Here is a 21,187-nt window from a genome sequence, read left to right on the forward strand (position 1 = left end):
TCCTTTTCCTAATATTACCCTTCCCTAGCTTCACAAAAAGCAACTATATGAGTTTATGAACGTTCTTTAACTTAACCCTGGTTTCCTAATCAGTGGGCATCTCTTAGAATAGAGATGGCAAATACATTTGTGGGTACCACATCACTCTCTGCCCATGGCAGATCCCACAGCCCATCAGGACTCCCTTTCTCACCAAGCCTGGATGCCACCCACATGATGCCCCAAGCAACTACTAACAGCCAATTGGGGTTGGTGTGTTGGCTGATGCCCATTTGCCATCACTGTGTGAGAGGGTAGTTATAAGGATCTCAGGATGATGAACCTACAGGGCCTGGAATATGATGATGACTGTTGTTAGAGGAGAACACAAAACTTCCACTAGAGCTCTGGGGATGTTGTCTACAGCTTGGCATACCATTCTCTCTATTGGCAATACCTGGTGCCGCCTCTCCACCAACATATGCTCTGCCTCAAACACTGACTGAATATGAACAAAGCCTTGGTCTGTGTCAAACAGTGTGCTTGTAACCCAGAGTGACCTGGTCTCCCAGCTCTACGCATGTCCTCACCAACCTGAGCTCATTCAGGGCCCTTTTCTCCTCTGTCAGCTCCGCACAGACCCACGCTCTGTTGCTCACTACCGATCAGCACTTGGCGGTGACTTGCAAGTCTTTGTAAAACTAATTATAACTCTTTTATGTGTCTAGGCCTTATATTCCCACCGAGAAGGCAAATCCCTTGAAGACAGAGTCTTTTTCTTCCACTTAGGTTCAATACTCTGCTCTCATGGGAACTCCATAAACCATATTGTTTTAGTCATGTAGGGTGCCCTGACAAATAAAGCATGAACATTTGTTATAACTAGTCCCTGGTCACCTTTTTCATCTGAGGCTAAGAAAATGAATATACATAGTCATAAAATGATTATTACTCTCCTGGTCCAGAAAGTAAGTTTAAATTTTTTCTCTCTTCTTAAGTCCAAAAAACACAGAACTAATTGACAGCACCTGAGATCTTTATAATAGTATCACTTATAATAAGTAATAATAGTATTAAGTCACAATTTCTTTATGCCATTACTATTAATTTCTTTAGCATTCATTTCTCTTTCCCCCCTTCTCATTTGGCCAAATGCATTTCAGTAAGTGCATACAGGAGCTAAGAGGATGACAAAGTGTTATGGGTTTCAGTATTTATTCTCTGCTCTCCTAATATTGCAGCCGTATTCCTTCCAGATTAGATGGCATTTTGACTGTGGGTGATGGGATTAATATCCAAATATGATTTGGAAAGTGGAATGGGAGGCATGGTGACTGGGTTGAGGGGGGTGTGGAGGAGGAGATATCCATGAAGTGTTAAGCTATTTAGGCAAGGAAATACTCATTGATATAAAATACGCAAAAATATAGAGGCGCTTTGAAATGTGACACTTTTCAGGAATCCAAAGCAGGTAGAATTGGAGTATGTGTGTGGAGGGCATACAAGCTGTAGGGGAAATTACTGAAGCTTTCTGGTTTCTGATTTCTTCGTCTGTAAAATAGGAGTGCTCATTTGCCCTCAATGACACTTCCGTTGTCACAAGAATCAAGATCAGTCGGAGTTGTGCAGGTTGGGGCCTGTGCTGAAGCATCCTGCTGAGGGGAGGAGGGGCCCCCAATCCAGCCTGGCTCCACTTGCCAAGCCTCAGCCTTTTGCTCATTTGTCTCCCAAGAGCTGGAGGGCTGTATCTAATTTGGAAAAGGAGATGTTTGTGCTCGCAGCTGCCTGGATTAAGTATGTAGTGACATTCTTACTCAGCCAAGGGCTTCTACTTTTTTCTAATGAGCGTCTATCCTTCCCACCAATGGAGACAGTGTGGAGTTGGATCATCATAGTTGAACACAGGCAGAAGTGGTGGCATGAAGAGACCAAGGAACAGATTCACAGCATCACAGCATTTTGAAGCTGAAAGATCACCTATTCTAAACACTCCCATTTTACAGAAAAGGAGTCCAAGACTCAGAGTAGCTCCCCTAACCCTCAAAAAAAAAAAAAAAAAAAAAAAGAAAAGAAAAGGCTTATTACTTAGGTTCATAAAGCAGCTGGTGGCAGCTGGAATGAGAGCCCTGGTGTCCTGACTGGCAGGCTTGCACGTAGGAGTCCTCCAGTCCCAAGACACATGCTTGTCAGCCCGGTTTTGTGGCACTTGAGAATCCACCCACTGAGCACTGCTCCGGACCTCCTTCCCAGGGCTCCTCTCCATCAGGCTGAGGGCTCACTAGTCTCACGGACACTTGGAGTGAGAGCGCTTCCTCACCACGCCGCCCTGAGGCCTCCCTCTGGAATCGCCCCCACCCCCGGCCCTCTAGCCTGACTCCTCATCCAGCTTGTTCACAATTATTGCTCAAGCTGTAAATTCCAAACTCCAGCACCTTCTCCTTTCACCCGTCCTTTCTTCATGGGTGGCCTCAGCTTTGCCCACAGTGAACCTTCTTCAGGGGAAGTTGATTCCTGCCCCCAGCCCGTTTCTTCCTGACTGACTGACTGGGTCTTGTGGTGCCCTCAGCTCCCATCCCCCCACAGTGGCGCCTCTGTCCTTCAACAAGCTCTTCCCCTTCTTGTCCTAGCCAGCCAAGTAAACTTTCTTCTTCACACCATCTTCCCTCCCTGGTGGTTGGTGTTCTCATTCATCTAACACTTGTTCCCACCTCATCACCCTGTCACCATCTCTGGGGACATTTCAACATCCCACAAATATGTGGACCTCACAGTTCCTGCACTTGGTGTCCACGCCCTGTCAGCACCACTCACCTGGACGCTGCCATCCCACACAGCTGCTCGACCAGGACTTCAGACTCCAAAGTTCCTTCTCTTTCTTCCAGAACCATCTCCTCACCCTCATCATGAACTCTAGTCCCAGACTTCACACCCTCCTAGCTCCTTTGGATCCTGATTTCCTTGCCATCCAGCCCAGACCTCGTGGAGGCCGGTTTTATCTGTGTTCTTGCCCATCCCGGGAAGCCTGTCTCTCCGGGAGATGTTCCATGTGCTCTCTTCCTTCAGGCCACCAGCAGCTGAGCATTGTTGGGCTCCCCACACCCACAGGGGCTCTGACCTCAGCTGGATCCATGCCGGTCCACATTCCCTACAACACCATCCCCAAACTCTCAACTCTTCTCCGGCACATTCGCGTCTTCTCACTGTCAGCACTCGGTCTTGCTTCCCGCTTCCCTGAGGAGACAGGAGCCCTTCAGCTCCCTGTTCTCTGCCTTATTTCTTCCTGATACCTCCTCCATCTCCTTATCCTGCCTTCTTGTTTCAAAGGGAGAAGGAATCCCCCAAAGCATCCTTCCCAACCATTCCAGATCCTTCTAGAACATCTCTCCTTTTCTTTCAATCCCTGTGTCCCTTGATAAATCTTTCTTCTCCCCTGTCCACTGATTCCTTCAAGTTTCTGCCATCATTCTCCTTCCTTTACTATCAAACTTCAGTGTCTTATTCTCCATTCACTTGGTATTTAACCTTTTGCAGCCTCACTGCCAACACAATTCTCTGAAGAAGCTCTCCTAGGGGTTGCCTGTTACCTCTTACTTGTCAAATGCAAAGGCTTTGGTCAACTCCTGTCATGCTCTAAAAGGATCTCCTTGGAACTCTCTGATCCTTCATTTCCATGTCCCTAACTGGCCCACTGTTCCTGCAAGTTCTGACCACACTTCCCTTGGCCTCCCTTCCTTGACCCGCTGGAGTGTGTCCTCAGCACAATTCTACGCCCTCTTCTTCCTACCTCCCTGGGAAAGCCCATATCCTCCCAGGGATCCCTTCTCTGTGGAGCACTCCATTGCATCTCTGGCCTCAAGCTCTCTCTAGACATCCTGATAGACCTTTAAAATTTGTTGTGGTGGTAGTTAAACTATACACAACATAAAATTTAGCATCTTAACCATTTTTTAGTGTACAGTTCACTGGCATTAAGTACATTCACTTTGGTCTACAACCATCGCCACCATCTGTCTCCAGAACATTTTTCATCTTGCAAAACCAAAACTCTACACCCGTTAAACAATAACTCGCCATTCCCTCCTACCTCCAGCCTCTGGCAACCATCATTCTACTTTCTGTCTCCATGAACTTGACCTCCCTAGGGTTCTCATATAAGTGGACTCATAGTACTTGTACTTTTGTGACTGGCTTATTTCACTGAGCATAATGTCCTCAAGGTTTGTCTAGGTTGTAGCATGTGTCAGAATTTCCTTCCTTTTTAAGGCTGAATAATATTCCGTTGCACGTATGTGCCATTTTATTCATTCATCTGTTGATGGACACTTGTCATTAACAGATTTTTAATGAGCTTTTCTGTGCCAGGCTCCGTGACAGGCACTGGTGTACACCGGAGCTTGCAGTCCTCGTGGCGCCCTCATTATTGTGTACGAGTTGCATATCCCCAAATGCGGGTCCCTCCAGGGTACAGACCATATCTGGTTTCTTTGGCAGCTTCAAACCCCTAACAGAGCCTCTTGCAAGAGTCAGTGCCCAGTAAAAATTTGTTCAGTGAGTGAATGAATGAATCCAATAGGCACTTGTGAATAGATCAGTTTTATAAATACCTACCTTGAAATCCTTCTCTTGAAGTTTCATCCCCAGAGAGTGTTTGCAGTAGAAGTTACCTCTAAACACAGCATGGATCACTCAAGTTTTTATTACTGAGAGGTTCTTGTTACTCCATAAATCTTGTGCTCCCCCAATGTAAACTGCCATTGAGCAAGCAGAACAACGGTATGGGCATTCTTTTTATCAAGGACCTAGTATTAAGATTAACTTGAAGGGAATAGCACCAGCCTGGGTATCTGCCCCATCCCTCATTCTTATTGTGATTAATGAGATGAGGCACATATTTTTTTCTATTCTGCCTGAAAACATATTGAGTTTATGCCTCATCCCACAATGTTAAATATTGTCTTAGAATTACATTATCTCTTACACAGATGGATGGGCCTGGTGCTGTGTGTACTGCTGACAGTTTTCCTGAACTGGAACCAGGATTGGTAAGGGAATTTTTCAGCCATGATTATAGCTGAAAAGCATGCAGAGACCTTCAGTAAAACTAGACTATACAAGTATGCAGTGAATCCAGAACCAAAGGGTTCATGCAAAGATGCAAAGATGCAGCAGACCAAGAACCAAGTCAGTAGGAGGTAGACATGTCTTTATGGTGGGTGGCTAATGCCATCTTGAAGAAGTAGAACCCTTTAAAAGATCATGTCTCTATATTTGTAACTTGAGTGCCTTAGCACTAAGGAAGGACTCAAATATTTTTGAAATGAATGAGTTTATATTTTTCAAACTGTTTTTGTATTTACTATTTTATTTTATTCTTAAACTAACCTTAGATAGGTAATGATTTATTATTCCCAATTTACAGGTGAAGAAACTGAGACACAAAGTGGCATTATGAGTTATCCAATTACCAGGGGGCTGATATTAGTAACCTGGCCTATTGAATTTACATGCAGGGACTGCTCTTCCACTTCATTCAGTCATCTTTTCAACAAATGTTTGTTGAGCAACTAGTATGTTCCAGGTTCTGGACTTGATTGTGCATGAAGGTTGGGGAGATGGAGACATGCTCTATTTCCTCAGGGATAGCAGAGTTTACAGAGGATACAGATAGGAAAATGAATCATTACAACCAAGTTGCCAAGAGCAAGAATAGAGCCATGGGCACCATACTGTAGCCATGGAGGTCTGGGGGACTAACTTTGCTTTGTGAGGCTGGAAAGGCTTTGGAGAAGAGATGATATTTCAATCAGAGGAGTTTTCTAGTTAGACATAGTAGATCAAGAATCCCAGCCCAGGGGCATGTGCAAAGGCACAGAGATGGAAAGCAGTGTGCATCTTCAGGGAATTCCAATCAGCATGGCTGGAATGTGGGTGTCATGGTGAGGAGTGGCAGAGAAGAAAGATTGAAGAAGCAGCAGGGGCTGGATTCATTTAGCATCCAGTGGACAAAATTTATAGAGGACCTACCACATGCTATGAACTGTGTTCGATGTGGTTGATCCAGTGGATATAATGAAAGAGAGAGATCCTTGCCCTCATGGACCTGTCTTTCTATTGAAGGAGTTAGACAATGAACAAGGAGTCAAGTACACTAATTAGTTACAGATTGTGAGTAGTGCTAAAATGAACTAAACAAGGTGGTGCAATAGAGAAAAACAGGTCACAGCAAGCATTCCACAGGTGGTGATGTTTCAGCTGAGACCTAAAGGATGAGCAGCAGATTATAGAGCCACGGAAAGGGTGTTCCATGCTGGGGGAGCAGGAAGCGCAAAGGGCCTGTGGTTGGTAGAGACAGATGCACAATGACTGTGGAGAACAGTATGAGAGGTGGTCAGATATGTGGGCAAAGCAAGGTCATACAGGGCTTTGGTCAAGATTTTATTCTAAGACCAATAAGAAGCCATTCAAATGTTTACAGTGAAATGACATAATCTGAATTATACTTTTAAAGTTTATTTTCACTGCTATGTAGAAAATGAATTAGAAGGGAGCAAAAGTGGAAGTAGGAAGGCCAGTTAGGAGACTACTGCTGTCACCCAGGTGAGAGATGATGGTGGCTTGGACCAGGGAGGTGGGAGAGTGGCGGTAATTAGCTAAATATATATTTTGTAGGTAGAATGGGTGGGACTTGCTCTCAGAGTGGATATGGGTGAGGGGTGAAGGAGGAGACAAGGAAGAATCACAGCCTTGGGTAATGCCGGGATGGTGGGCTCCTTCCCGAGATGGAGTCGGGGAAGCAGTCAGGGGTGGACTAACCTGGAGAACCAGAGAGACCCTGAGGCTCGGCAGTAAGACTGGGCTTGATTTCACAGAAGATAGATGCCCTGATGCTGAGCATAATATCATGGTCAGATTGGCATTTTAGAAGGTTGTTTTGACAACTGCATGGAGAGAGGAGGCAAGGAGCCTAGAGACAGAGAGGTGAGTCCAGGGTGACTGTAATGGTCAAGACAAGAGGTGATGAGGGCTTGAAGTAGGGCAGAGACCCTGGGCTGCTTATGGTCTGCGGACACCCCAGGTGTCCAGCTGTTAGGATTATGAGGGAAATGTGGTTCCCACTGGGGAGGGGAGTGGGTAGTAATTGGACCACGGTAAGGGTAGCCAGCTGGGCAGAGAGTAACTCCAAAACCTTTGGGGCCTCTTGATGAGGCATAACTTGGGAACAGATGGGATGCTCTGTGGTTCTCAGGGCAGGAAGGCAAATTCTTACCCCAGAGCCAGGGAGGGGGCTTCTCCCTACGTATATGCCAGTTCCTTCTCTGACTCTTGGGGGCATCAACAGCTCCAGAACAAAAGTGCTGTCTAGAGATGATTGAAGTGCCTTGGGGGCAGTGAGTTCCCTGTCACAGAAGTTCAAATAGGCTGACAACCACTTGGCAGGGCTTCAAATACCAGCTGGAAGTTGTTTTAAATGTCCTAAAAGTCTCCTTCCTGCCAGAGCTTCTAGTTCCCCTCCGGTTCTGATGAGCTTGGGAGATCTGTGTTGGGTCAGGCACTCCTGACATGTTTGAAATTCCGTTCTGGGTGGAAGAGCTTGAAGGGACACTGGAACTGAGCCCTCTGCTGCCTATGCCATCAGTGGTGGCTGAGGCTTCAGGGAGTTGCTTCATGCTGATAGATGGGTGCAGGGCAAGCCATGGAGAGCAGAGGCCATGTCACATATCAGAGCATTCATGTGATGGCAGAGAAATCATCATTCCAAGAGGCCAACGCCAGCACTGATCAGCTCTTTCTATAACATAAGACAGCCAAGGGTTTCTATAGCATCCCTAAAGAGAACACAATGAAGGGTCGGGAAGAGTTCAAACTCAAAAGGGGACAGATTAATTGGGAAAAAAATAACGTTTGTTTGGTTTGGTAGCCAGCAGCAGCCCCACTGGGATTATTTGCTGGCATCCACCATGGGGTGAATGGATATGGAAGAAAACCTGGCCCTTGTGTAATGTAAATGGCTGCAGACGTTGTAATAAAACTCACACAGACTTCTACAGCAGTCCCCTGAACTAATGAATTCTGGTTTGCTACAATTTGTGGTTAGCACTCCCAGAGCCAGTTCTCCTCTGAGAAGCATCTCTCCTCAACTGATGATGTTTAGGGTCAGTGCTCTCCAGGGTGACTGTGGATGGGGGAAGGACGTCCGACTAGACGGTGCAGAGGCTCTTAGTAAGCCTCCACCAGAGACAGTGTTCTGGGGCAATAGGACTCGGTCTCTTTTCTCCATGTACAGAGTTCTTAGATCAGTAATCAAGCTTTGGGCATTTGATCCCTTTTTGTCTGCACACTTCTTGCTTTTCTTATTCTATCAAGCACGTTACAATAAATGGCAATTGCTTTCACTGCTGGGTAAAAACCAATGAGCATAGAACATGACTTGGAGTAACAGGAGGTGATTAGAGAATGAGATACTCATCATCAAGGGAAAACAGGAGTGGTCTCAGATAAAGATGAGGTGAGTTCATCATAGGCTAATGACCTTGGACTTTTAGAAAACATGGGACTTAGCTTTAGAGATTGAGCAGAATTTGGAGGGGGCAGGGAAGACTGAGAGGGTATATTTTGGGTGGGACATTGGGGCAACGGCCCAGATTATAGCTAAGGAAGTTGCTTGAAGTAAGAGGCAGAAGTATTGGCAAGGATATTGGAACCTTTGTGCACTGTTGATGGGAATGTAAAATGATACGACCACCATGGCAATAGAATGGTGGTTCCTCAAAAAATTAAAAACAGAATTACCACATGATCCAACAATTCCACTTCTGGGTATATATCTAAAAGAATTGAAAGCAGGCCTCAAAGATATATGTATGTACGTGTTCATAGCAGCATTATTCACAAGCCAAAGTGTAGAAGCAACTTAAATGTCCATTGACAGTTGAATGGATTAATAAAATGTGGTATAAAGATGGAACGGAATATTATTCAGCCTTAAATGAAGGAAATTCTGGAGCATACTACATCATGGATGAATCTCAAGGACATTACGCAAAGTAAAATAAGTCAGTCACGAAAGTACAAATACTGTATGATTCCACTTATATAGGAGTACCTAGAGTAGTAAAATTCATGGAGACAGAAAGTAGAATAGTGGTTGCCAGGGACTGGGGGTAGGGGGAATAGGGAGTTGTTGTTAAATGGATACAGAGTTTCAGTTTGGGGATGAAAAATTCTGGAAATGGATAGTTAGTAATGGTTGTACAACACCTTAAATGTACTTAACACAATTGAACTGTACACTTAAAAATGCTTAAGATGGTAGGTACTTCCTTGGTCGTCCAGTGGGTAAGACTCCGTGCTCCCAATGCAGGGGACCCAGGTTCAATCCCTGGTTGGAGAACTAGATCCCACATGCATGCCTCAACTAAGAGTCCGCATGCCACAACTAAAAGATCTGCATGCCACAACTAAGACTCGGCACAGCCAAATAAATAAATATTTTTAAAAATGCTTAAGATGGTAAATTTTATGTGTATTTTACCATTATTAAATTTTTTAATTAAAAATAATTATTATTTTCTTTTTAGCTTTAATTCTGTTTTAAACAAGGTATCACAAAAAAGCACAGACTTACCTGTGCGATAGACGAAATTGCCTTCGGTTTCTGACGATGAGGGAGATACCAATTCCTCCTCAAATTCATTGGAACTAAAAGATCCTGAACGGTTTCTCTGCCTTGTCTTTCCCATCATGGCAGCATTTGTGACCATGACGTGTCTCAAAGAGTCGTTAAGGTAACGATTCAACAAGCTGCTCTTGTATTTTGGGGGCGATACGTAGTCCTCATTGGCCCGTGACTCTGGCCTCACTCCAGCTTTTATGACTGAGCTCTCACTTTTAATCACAGGATGGTGAACTGGATTATTATAGCCTTCTTCATTCATGTGGTTTCGTGGAGGATTTTTTCCATCTTCAGAACATGAGTCATCACTGCTTACACTCAGCCGCTCAGCGTTTCCTTCAACATACTTATTGTACAACTTTATTCTTAAGGCCCAGCTTAAATCTGGCTGTCGAACAGTATTCTTAAGCCGACGTCTTGCATTAGCAAACCAATTTGACACCTGCACTAGCGTCATCTGCGAGCCGAGCGCCAGGAGAATCTTCTCCGTCTTGGTGGGGTACGGATTGTCGCGGTGCTTGTACAGCCACTGCTTGAGGGGCCGCGCCATGTCCCGCAAGGCCTGCCGCTTGTGCCTCACCTTCCCGCCATTCTGCCGGGCCCGGTCCTCCGGTGTCTCAGGCCCAGGTTGTCCTTGAGGGGCGCGCCGTCCGTAATGCCCACTTCGGGGCGAGCGTGCGTACTGTCCAAGACGCCGCCGTAGGGCCTGCCGCCCCGCTCCCGCTCCGGAGTCCCGCGGTCCTCAAAAAGCAAGCGCCGCTGAGCTTGTTGAAGACGACGGTGTTCATGGCGCGCGCAGGCAGGGCCGCGCCGCGCGGCCGCAGCGCCTTGGGGCCGGGCCGCCGGGAGCTCCGCAGGGCTCGGGTTCCGGATTCACTCCACACTGTGGCTTGGGGAGCTCCCTCCCTGCGGAACCGCCCCGCCCCACGCCCGCGAACCAGGTGGGCTCCCCGGCTCCTCGCAGACCCTCGGGCTAGCCTCGGCCGCCGCCCCCACCCCGCCTCGGGCGCGTCCCCAAGGGCCTCGGAGGGAGGTGGGGGAAGGGCGGGGAGAGCCCAGGCGCTCGGAGCAGGAGGAAGGAGACTGAAAATTATTTTTTAACAAGTAAGAGATAGAATAGCTTCCAGATGCAAATCAGGAAGAGTAGGGCTCAATTTTCACTAACATTTCTGTGACTCAGTGCCCAGCCCAGTGCCTGGGGCTTAGAAGGGTTTCCTGTTTGAGCGACGAAGGAATGAGTGGAACTCAAAACACTTCAGGAGAAGCAAGAATAGGAGCAGGAAAGGCAGGCCAGGCTGACTGAGTCATGACTTAAGGTGTGTCCCCACGGCAGCATGAGAGGCCACTGAAATCACTCAGCTGACGCTTCTGAAGGTCTGCTCACCAAGCCACCTGCTGATTGTGATCTGAGTTTTAGCTGCCCACGTGGATCTGCTTGTAGGCAGAGAACACATATGTTGGCCAAAGAGAGGATTCTAACCAATCATTATATGTTTTATCCGGCATTTAAAAATTAGCATATATGACTTACATATGTTCTTTGGGAGTGTGGTTTGCCTGAGTCTTGAGTATGACTGATGCTGCAAAACTGAAGGTCTGGTCTAGAACTCGGTGAGTCTACTGAGAACTTACCACCCTGGAGGGCCTTGCTGGCTTTCTCAAGAATCGAGAATTGTTTCTACCATCACTCATCAGATGAGCAAGGAGAGCAGAAAGTCTGCTCGGTCCCTCTCTAATTATTCTCGCCTCTAGCCCCAGTCAACACCTGCTTGTGGACATTCACTGCCTTTCCTGTAGACCCTTGCTAAGCAAAGTGGTTGCAGCAGCATCAGCATCACCTGGGGAGCTTGTTACAAATGCAGATTTCAGCTCCATCCCGGACCTACTTAAACAGAATCTGGATTTAACTAGATCTCTGGGGGGTTCATAAGCACAATAAACCATCTAATTCCTGTTCCCCATGCTCGCCCAGTCATGGGAGTCATCTGGCATGCATTATTAAAGACAGTCCCAGGCTCCTCCTCCCTTGGAGATTCTGATTCAGTAGTGGAAATGGCATGTGAGTAGTGTGTGCAGGTACCGCAATGTGCGAAGAGTCAGGAAAGAGGGATATTTAGGCCATGCTATAAAAAGATGCTTGTTTCTGGGACACACACACACACACACACACACACACACACACAGAGACCAAGGTGCTAATGTCATGTCCAGAAGGCTTCCTTATAATGAAAGCTTCTAGAGGAAATGGGCACTGACTTCTGTGAACGTTTATAAGCAACTTGTAGCAAATTTGGGGTATTCAATATTTAAGTAAAAATTCTGGCTCTGACCTTTTCCAGCATTACTGATTTCAGCCTCCTCTCTCACTGAACCAACTCCATCGCATCCCTGGTTTCCCCCGATAGATTAAAAGAAGCTTATTTTTTTAAAAAATGTAGCCAAGATACAAAGGCTTTAAAGAAAACAGGGAATCCTTCAACCATGCAGAAGGCTGTTTTAAGAGTAAATTAAAAAAAAAAAAAAAAACAGTAAATTAGGGGGTGGAGTCAAGATGGCGGTGTGGGAAGACTCCGAGTTACCGTCTCCCCACAAGTAGGGTGCCTGCCCACTGCTCCTGCGGGACCCTGACGCCCAAGGAGACGGGAGGAACCCCCAAGTGAACCGGTACGATGTGGGGGGACTGAGGGGGGAGGAGAAGTGGAGGCCAGACAGGATCCACGCCCCTGAGGCCAGGGAGATCAGGAGAGGCAGGCGGGAGGGGCCCTCCGGGAGGAGCGGGAGAGGAGCGAGGGCGATTACCCCACCCACTCAGGCCCAGGGAGCCTGCTGGGATCCCAGGTGAGGTCCCCTGCCCGCTGAGACCAGGGGTGGGGGGCACACCTGGGCCCCTTCTGTTCCTTGAGCCTAAGCCCCACCCCACCCCCCACAGCTCCCAGGGCCTTTTCCAGCCCTGTGGGCCCTGAGCATTGGCCCCGCCCACCACCCAAACCTCACCCTTGCTTAGGCCCCGCCCTCCACAGCTAAGGCCTCATCCCCCCTTTTTTTTTCTTTCTTTTTTATTTTTTTCTTTTCCCTTCTCCTCTTTTTAACTATTGTGGTACCCATGTACCTTCCAGTTGTTGATTCATCTATATATTTATTTTTATATTCTTTCTAATATATCTGTTAGTTTCCTAGTCTAAATTTTATTTTTTACTTTGTTATTGTTCTTTTTTTTTTTTTTTTTTGCCACCCCACATGGCTTGCGGATTCTTGGTTCACGAGCCAGGGGTTGAGCCAAAGCTCCTGTGGTGGGAGCTCCGAGTCTGACCCTCTGTACTAACAGAGAACCTCAGACCCCAGGGAATATTCATCAGAGTGAGGTCTCACAGAGGTCCTCATCTCAGCACCAAGACCCAGTTCTACCCAATAGCCTACAAACTCCAGTGGAAGCTTCAGGCCAAACAACCAGTAAGATAGGAACACAATCCCACTCATTAAAAAAAAAAAAAATGAGACGGCAAAAAAATGTATCACAGATGAAGGAGCAAGGTAAAAACCTACAAGACCAAATAAATGAGGAGGAAATAGGAAATCTACCTGAAAAAGAATTCAGAGTAATGATGTAAAGATGATCCAGAATCTCGGAAATAGAATGGAGGCATGGATTGAGAAAATACAAGAAATGTTTAACAAACATCTGGAAGAGCTAAAGAACAAACAGACAGAGATGAACAACACAATAACTGAAATGAAAACTACACTAGAAGGAATCAATAACAGAATAACTGAGGCAGAAGAATGAATAAGTGAGCTGGAAGACAAAATGGTGGAAATAACTGCCGAGGAGCAGAATAAAGAAAAAAGAATGAAAAGAATTGAAGACAATCTCAGAGACCTCTGGGACAACATTAAATGCACCAACGTTGGAATTATAGGGGTCCCAGAAGAGGAAGAGAAAAATAAAGGGTCTGAGAAATTATTTGAAGAGATTGTAGTGGAAAACTTCCCTAACATGGGAAAGGAAATAGTCACCCAAGTCCAGGAAGCACAGAGAGTCCCATACAGGATAAACCCTGGGAAAAACATACCAAAACACATATTAATCAAACTAACAAAAATTAAATTCAAAGAAAAAATATTAAAAGCAGTGAGAGAAATACAAAAAATAACATACAAAGGAATCCCCATAAGGTTATAGCTGATATTTCAGCAGAAACTCTGCAGGCCAGAAGGGAGTGGCAGGATATACTTAAAGTGATGAAAGAGAAAAACCTACAACGAAGATTACTCTACCCAGCAAGGATCTCATTCAGATTTGATGTAGGAATCAAAAGCTTTTCAGACAAGGAAAAGCTAAGAGAATTCAGCACCACCAAATCAGCTTTACAACAAATGCTAAAGAAACTTCTCTAGGCAGGAAACACAAGAGAGAAAAAGACTCACAAAAACAAACCCAAAACAATTAAGAAAATGGTAATAGGAACATACATATCGATAATAACCTTGAATGTAAATGGATTAAATGCCACAACCAAAAGACAGACTGGCTGAATGGATACGAAAACAAGACCCATATATATGCTGTCTACAAGAGACCCACTTCAGACCTAGGGACACATACAGACTGAAAGTGAAGGGAGGGAAAAAGATATTCAATGCATATGGAAATCAAAAGAAAGCTGGAGTAGCAATACTCATATCAGATAAAAAAGACTTCAAAATAAAGACTGTTACAAGAGATAAGGAGGGACACTACCTAATGATCAAGGGATCAATCCAAGAAGAATATATAACAATTATAAATGTTTATGCACCCAACATAGGAACACCTCAACACATAAGGCAAATGCTAACAACCATGAAAGGAGAAATCAACAGTAACACAATAATAGTAGGGGACTTTAACACCCCACCTACACCAATGGACAGATAATCCAAACAGAAAATAAATAAGGAAACACAAGCTTTAAATGACACAATAGACCAGATAGATTGATATTTATAGAACGTTCCACCCAAAAGTGGCAGAATACACTTTCTTCTCAAGTGCACAGGGAACATTCTCCAGGATAGATCACATCTAGGGTCACAAATCGAGCCTCGGAAAATTGAAGAAAATTGAAATCATATCAAGCATCTTTTCTAACCACAGCACTATGAGATTGGAAATCAATTACAGGAAAAAAACTGTAAAAAACACAAATACATGGAGGCTAAACAGTGTGCTACTAAATAACCAAGAAATCAAAGAAGAAATTAAAAAATACATAGAAACAAATGACAACAAAAACACGATGACCCAAAACCTATGGGACGCAGCAAAAGCAGTTCTAAAAGGGAATTTTATAGCAATTCAGTCTCACCTCAAGAAACAAGAAAAATCTCAAATAAACAATCTAACTCTACACTTAAAACAACTAGAGAAAGAAGAACAAAGAAAACCCAAAGTCAGTAGAAGGAAAGAAATCATAAAGATCAGAGCAGAAATAAACAGAAATGAAGAAAACAATAGCAAAGGTCAGTAAAACTAAAAGCTGGTTCTTTGAGAAGATAAACAAAATTGATAAACCATTAGCTAGACTCATCAAGAAAAAAAGGGAGAGGACACAAATCAATAAAATTAGAAATGAAAAAGGAGAACTCACAACTGACACTGCAGAAATACAAAGGATTGTAAGAGACAACTACAAACAACTGTATGCCAATAAAATGGACAACCATGAAGAAGTGGACAAATTCTTGGAAAGGTACAATTTTCCAAGACTGAACCACGAAGAATTAGAAAATATAAACAGACCTATCACAAGTAATGAAGTTGAAGCCGTAATTTAAAATTTTCCAATAAACTAAAGTCCAGGACCAGATGGCGAATTCTATGAAACATTTAGAGAAGAGCTAACACCTATCCTTCTCAAATGCTTCCAAAAAATTGCAGAGGGAGAAACACTCCCAAATTCATTCTACAAAGCCACCATCACCCTGATACCAAAACCAGAAAAAGATATCATAAAAAAAGAAAATTATAGACCAATATCACTGACGCACATAGATGCAAAAATACTGAACAAAATACTAGCAAACAGAATCCAACAGCACATTACAAGGATCATATACCATGATCAAGTGGGATTTATCCCAGGGATGCAAGGATTCTTCAATATATGCAAAGCAATCAATGTGATACACCACATTAACAAATTAAGGAATAAAAATCATATGATCATCTCAATAGATACAGAAAAAGCTTTTGACAAAATTCAACACCTATTTATGATAAAAACTCTCCAGAAAGTGGGCATAGAGGGAACCTACCTCAACATAATAAAGGCCACAGCAAGCATCATTCTCAATGGTGAAAAACTGAAACCATTTCCTGTTACATCAGGAACAAGACAAGGATGTCCACTCTCACCACTATGATTCATCATAGTTTTGGAGGTCCTGGCTACAGCAATTAGAGAAGAAAAAGAAATAAAAGGAATACAAATTGGAAAAGAAGAAGTAAAACTGTCACTGTTTGCAGATGACATGATACTATACATAGAGAATCCTAAAGATGCCACCAGAAAACTACTAGAGCTCAACAATGAATTTGGTAAAGTTGCAGGGTACAAAATTAATACACAGAAATCTCTTGCATTCCTATACACGAACAACAAAAGATCAGAAAGAGAAATTAAGGAAACACTCCCATTTACCACTGCAACAAAAAGAATAAAATACCTAGGAATAAACCTACCTAAGGAGGAGAAAGACTTGTACTCAGAAAACTATAAAATACTGATGAAAGAAATCAAAGATGACATAAACAGATGGAGAAATATACCATGTTCTTGGATTGGAAGAATCAAAATTGTGAAAATGAGTATACTACCCAAAGCAATCTACAGATTCAATGCAATCCCTATCAAACTAGCAATGGCATTCTTCACAGAATTAGAACACAATATCTTACAATTCGTATGGAAACACAAAAGACCCTGAATAGCCAAAGCAATCTTGAGAAAGAAAAACGGAGTTGGAGGAATCAGGCTCCCTGACTTCAAACTATACCATAAAGCTACAGTAATGAAGACAGTACGGTACTGGCACAAAAACAGAAGTATAGCTCAATGGTACAGGATAGAATGCCCAGAGATAAACCCATGCACATGTGGGCACCTAATTTACGACAAAGGAGGCAAGAACATACAATGGAGAAAAGACAGTCTCTTCAATAAGTGGTGCTGGGAAAACTGGACAGCTACATGTCAAAGAATGAAATTAGAACACTACCTAACACCATACACAAAAATAAACTCCAAATGGATTAAAGATTAAATGTAAGACCAGACACTATAAAACTTTTAGAGGAAAATATAGGAAAAACACTCTGACATAAACCATAGCAAGATCTTTTTTGACCCACCTCCTAGAGTAAGGGAAATAAAAACAAAAATAAACAAATGGGACTTAATTAAACTTAAAAGCCTTTGCACAGCAAAGGAAACCATAAAGAAGACAAAAAGACAACCCTCAGAATGGGAGAAAATATTTTCAAATGAAACAACAGACAAAGGATTAATCTCCAAAATATACAAATAGCTCGTGGAGCTCAATATCAAAAAAACAAACAATCCAGTTAAAAAATGGGCGGAAGACCTAAATAGACATTTCACCAAGAAGGACATACAGATGGCCAAGAGGCACATGAAAAGATGCTCAACATCACTAATTATTAGAGAAATGCAAATCAAAACTACAGTGAGGTATCACCTCACGCCGGTCAGAATGGCCATTATCAAAAAAGGTAGAAACAATAAATGCTGTAAAGGGTGTGGTGAAAAGGGAACCCTCCTGCACTGTTGGTGGGAATGTAAATTGATACAATCACTATGGAAAACAGTATGGAGGTTCCTTAAAAAACTAAAAATAGAACTACCATATGACCCAGCAATCCCACTACTGGACATATACCCTGAGAAAACCAGAGTTCAACAAGAGATATGCACCACAATGTCCACTGCAGCATTATTTACAATAGCCAGGACATGGAACCAACCTAAATGTGCATCGACAGATGAATGGATAAAGAAGATGTGGCACATAGATACAATGGAATATTACTCAGCCATAAAAAGAAACAAAATTGAGTTATTTGTAGTGAGGTGGACGGACCTAGAGTCTGTCATACAGAGTGAAGTAAGTCAGAAAGAGAAAAACAAATACCGTATGCTAACGCATATATATGGAATCTAAAAAAAAAAAGAAAAAATGGTACTGATGAACCTAGTTGCAGGGCAGGAATAAAGAGGTAGACATAGAGAATAGACTTGATGACATGGGGTGGGAGGGTGAAGCTGGGGCGAAGTGAGAGTAGCATCAACATATATACACTACCGAATATAAAATAGTTGGCTGGTGGGAAGCAGCAGCATAGCACAGGGAGATTGGCTCGGTGCTTTGCAATGACCTAGAGGGGTGGGATAGGGAGGATGGGAGGGAGATGCAAGAGGGGGGTATATGGGGACATATGCATGCATATGGCGGATTCACTTTGTTGTACAACAGAAACTAACACAGTATTGTGAAGCAATTATACTCCATTAAAGATCTATTAAAAACAATAAATAAAATAAAATATAAAAACAGAAATTAAGGAACAGGAAACATTCAGTGGCTCTAAAACTTCAATGCCCCTAAGTGTCTGAATTTTACAACATCTTAAATATATTCATAAATACACTATTTGTATCTAATACATAAAATGTTTTCACATGCACACACACACAAAAAAGAGTAAATTAGATCAGCAAAGGCTTTCTGTACTCACTTGTACAATCCCTTTGGTCCCGCCTACTCTTGTGCTTTTCACTGAATATAAAGTCTGAAATATGGAAGAAAAGAGCTTTTCTACCTTCTAGGCAAGTATCTCACTCTGGGTCCTCATGAATCCTTGGAAACCTTAATTTATGAATGAATTCTTATCCCTGAACTGATTCATCAAAGAACAGTGACTCACCCTAAATTATGCAAAAATCAAGGCTACATAACTGGAATCTATTCCAGTATATTTCCGATAGAATGCCTTTTACAACAACTAAGAAAACCTTTTAGGTAAACAATTGTAATGGAGACTTGTTTGGCCTTTAGAGTGCCAGGAAGAAAGAAAGAAGGTAGCATTAGAGAGAGAGAGAGAGAGAGAGAGAGAGAGAAGGAGGGAGGGAGAGAGAGAGAGATTAGGTGATTACGTGTGAGGGATGTTTATTTGCAAGATACTTGTTATCTGTTTGTGTTCACATTTGGGATTTGTCACTTTGCAATCAGAAGAAGAAAGACCAAGCAGTGGCTTTAGTCACCACTCCCTGCTCTAGAATTCCTTATGGGGGTCATGGGCGTAACACAAGTTCCTACATTGGATCTGGGTCAAGGTGACCAATCTCCTGACATTCCTGTGGCTTCTCTGGAAGAAGGAAAGAGAAGAAGTCTCAGAAGAGGTGGAAAGGCAGCTGGGATGAGCAGAGAGAAGGAAGCTGCTCTGCCTTTCTCTTCTCTCACCAAGGCAGTGACAAAAAGCCTGGAGCTCCTTTAATTAATTTCTTCATCTGCTCTGGCAAGGATGACTTGTGCCCAATAATTGACATTCTTAAAGCCCCTTAAGAGTTCCTCATGGTAGGTGGTTGCTATTTCAAAGCATAAAAATATTAGTTGAGGGAATCAATCAGTGAACAAATCAATATTTGTTTAGCATCTGCCATGTGCTTAGCACCATACCAATCACAAAGGTGTGCAAAATAAGTATAAAACATGGCCCCAGCTGGAAGGAGACCATGTCTTCAGTGCTTACGAGCAGGCTTTAGAACTCAGAAAGAACTGAGAACTCGGAACCCACAAAAACCGAAGTTCAAATCCTGTTCTATTGCTTTGGGAAGTTATTTGATTTCCCTTAGGCTTAGTGTCTTCCGTGTAAACTGAAGTTAGTAATATTTACTTCATAGGCTTTTACAAGTATTCAATACCTACAATATTTGTAAAGTGCCTAACTTATACAAAAAAATTCAATAACTAATAGCAAAAGAACAGTAAGAACAGTCCCGTTGGGGAAACCAGAAACATCTATACAAAACAACTTGTGAACAAAGAGAGCACTGGATGTTGATAGACTAAGTAAACGAAGAATTTAGTATAGCAACCTACAGGCATTCTCTGATGGGATGGGACACCGGAATGTCATTTAGTTTAGATAGTTATATGGAATTGAGAAATAAAGAGAACAGAGTGGGCTGAAGTCTCCCAGGAAGTCTTCATGAGGGAGGTGATTCATGAATCAGGGGCTCCATTCTGACTAGCTGTATTCTAGCCATGTAAGTCAGACCAAGGGACAAGTGGGGCACAAATAGGTGACCTTGATTCCTCTGCCCCTCCAGCTGCCATCTCTCACCAGCTCCAAGCTAACCACCTGCACACCCACTTCCACACCTCTTAATGGCATTTCTATATCTTCTTTTGTGTAGTGTCCATTAAAGTCTTTTGACCATTTCTTAATTGGGTGGGTGCAAGCTGTTTGTCAGATGTATAGGTATAGATATAGGTATAGATAAAATCTCAAATATTTTCTCCTATTCTGTTTTTTCATTTTTTAAATGGAATCCTTTGAAGAGCAAAAGTATTTAATTTTGATAAATTCCAATTGATCAATATTTTGTTGTATAGTTTATACATTTCGTGTGCTAAGAAACCTTTGCTTACACAACTTTCTGAAATTTTCTCTATCTTTTCTTCCAGAAATTTCATAGTTTTAGATTTTACATTTAGGTCGATGATCTATTACCAGTTAATTTCCTAAGCATTTTAATATGTTCCCATTGGCTTCAAAGTCATGCCAACATGCTAACAACTCCCAAATGTATTTTTATTCAGCCCAGATCTTTTCTCTGAGCTCCAGAGCCCCATGTCCACCTGCATATCCACTTGGATGTTTATAAGATTCTAAAAACTCCATCTCCAAACTAAAATTTCTACTTTCCTCTCCACACGTGTGCCTCCTTCACTTTTTCCTGTTTTAATGAATCGCTCCATCTACCCAATTGGTCAAGGCAAAAATACCTTCCTTTCTCTCTCACCTGTATCCAATCCAGCACTAATCTTGTCCATTGTACCTTGTACATAGATATGTACAAGCCTGCTCACATCTCTCTATACCTCACTTTCTGACTACAGGACTACCCTCCCCGTCCTCTGGACCACTGAAAAAGTCTGGAGTCTCCAGACACTTTTGCTCTACCTCCAATTCACTCACGGTTCTATCCTTAAAACTCTACATCAGCTTTCCTTGGCTCTTAAGATAAAGGTTGTGATCCTAAATGTGTCTGATCCCTCCTCTGCCTTTCTCCCCATCCTTTTCCCCAGTAAGCCCTCTCTTTACTTTCAGACCCAGATGCATCAGTTTTCCTTTATTTCCTCAAAAATATCTCACCTTCGGGGGCTTCATATGCTGTTCTACTCCCAGAAAGAATCTTCCCACTAGTCATAATACTACTCTTTCTTCAGACTTCAGTTCAAAGGCCACTTCCT

General features: G+C 43.1%; 1 protein-coding gene and 1 pseudogene across 1 annotated transcript in view; both read right to left on the reverse strand.

The window, feature by feature from the left end:
• ALK (ALK receptor tyrosine kinase) overlaps positions 1-21,187 on the reverse strand; it is a 756,061-nt gene that overhangs the window by 295,031 nt on the left and 439,843 nt on the right. The gene's annotated exons all lie outside the window — the stretch shown is intronic.
• Positions 6,239-10,440, reverse strand: LOC133074691 (homeobox protein Mohawk-like; annotated as a pseudogene).

Source organism: Eubalaena glacialis, chromosome 14 (genome assembly GCF_028564815.1).
Source record: "Eubalaena glacialis isolate mEubGla1 chromosome 14, mEubGla1.1.hap2.+ XY, whole genome shotgun sequence".
Classification (NCBI taxonomy): Eukaryota; Metazoa; Chordata; class Mammalia; order Artiodactyla; family Balaenidae; genus Eubalaena; species Eubalaena glacialis.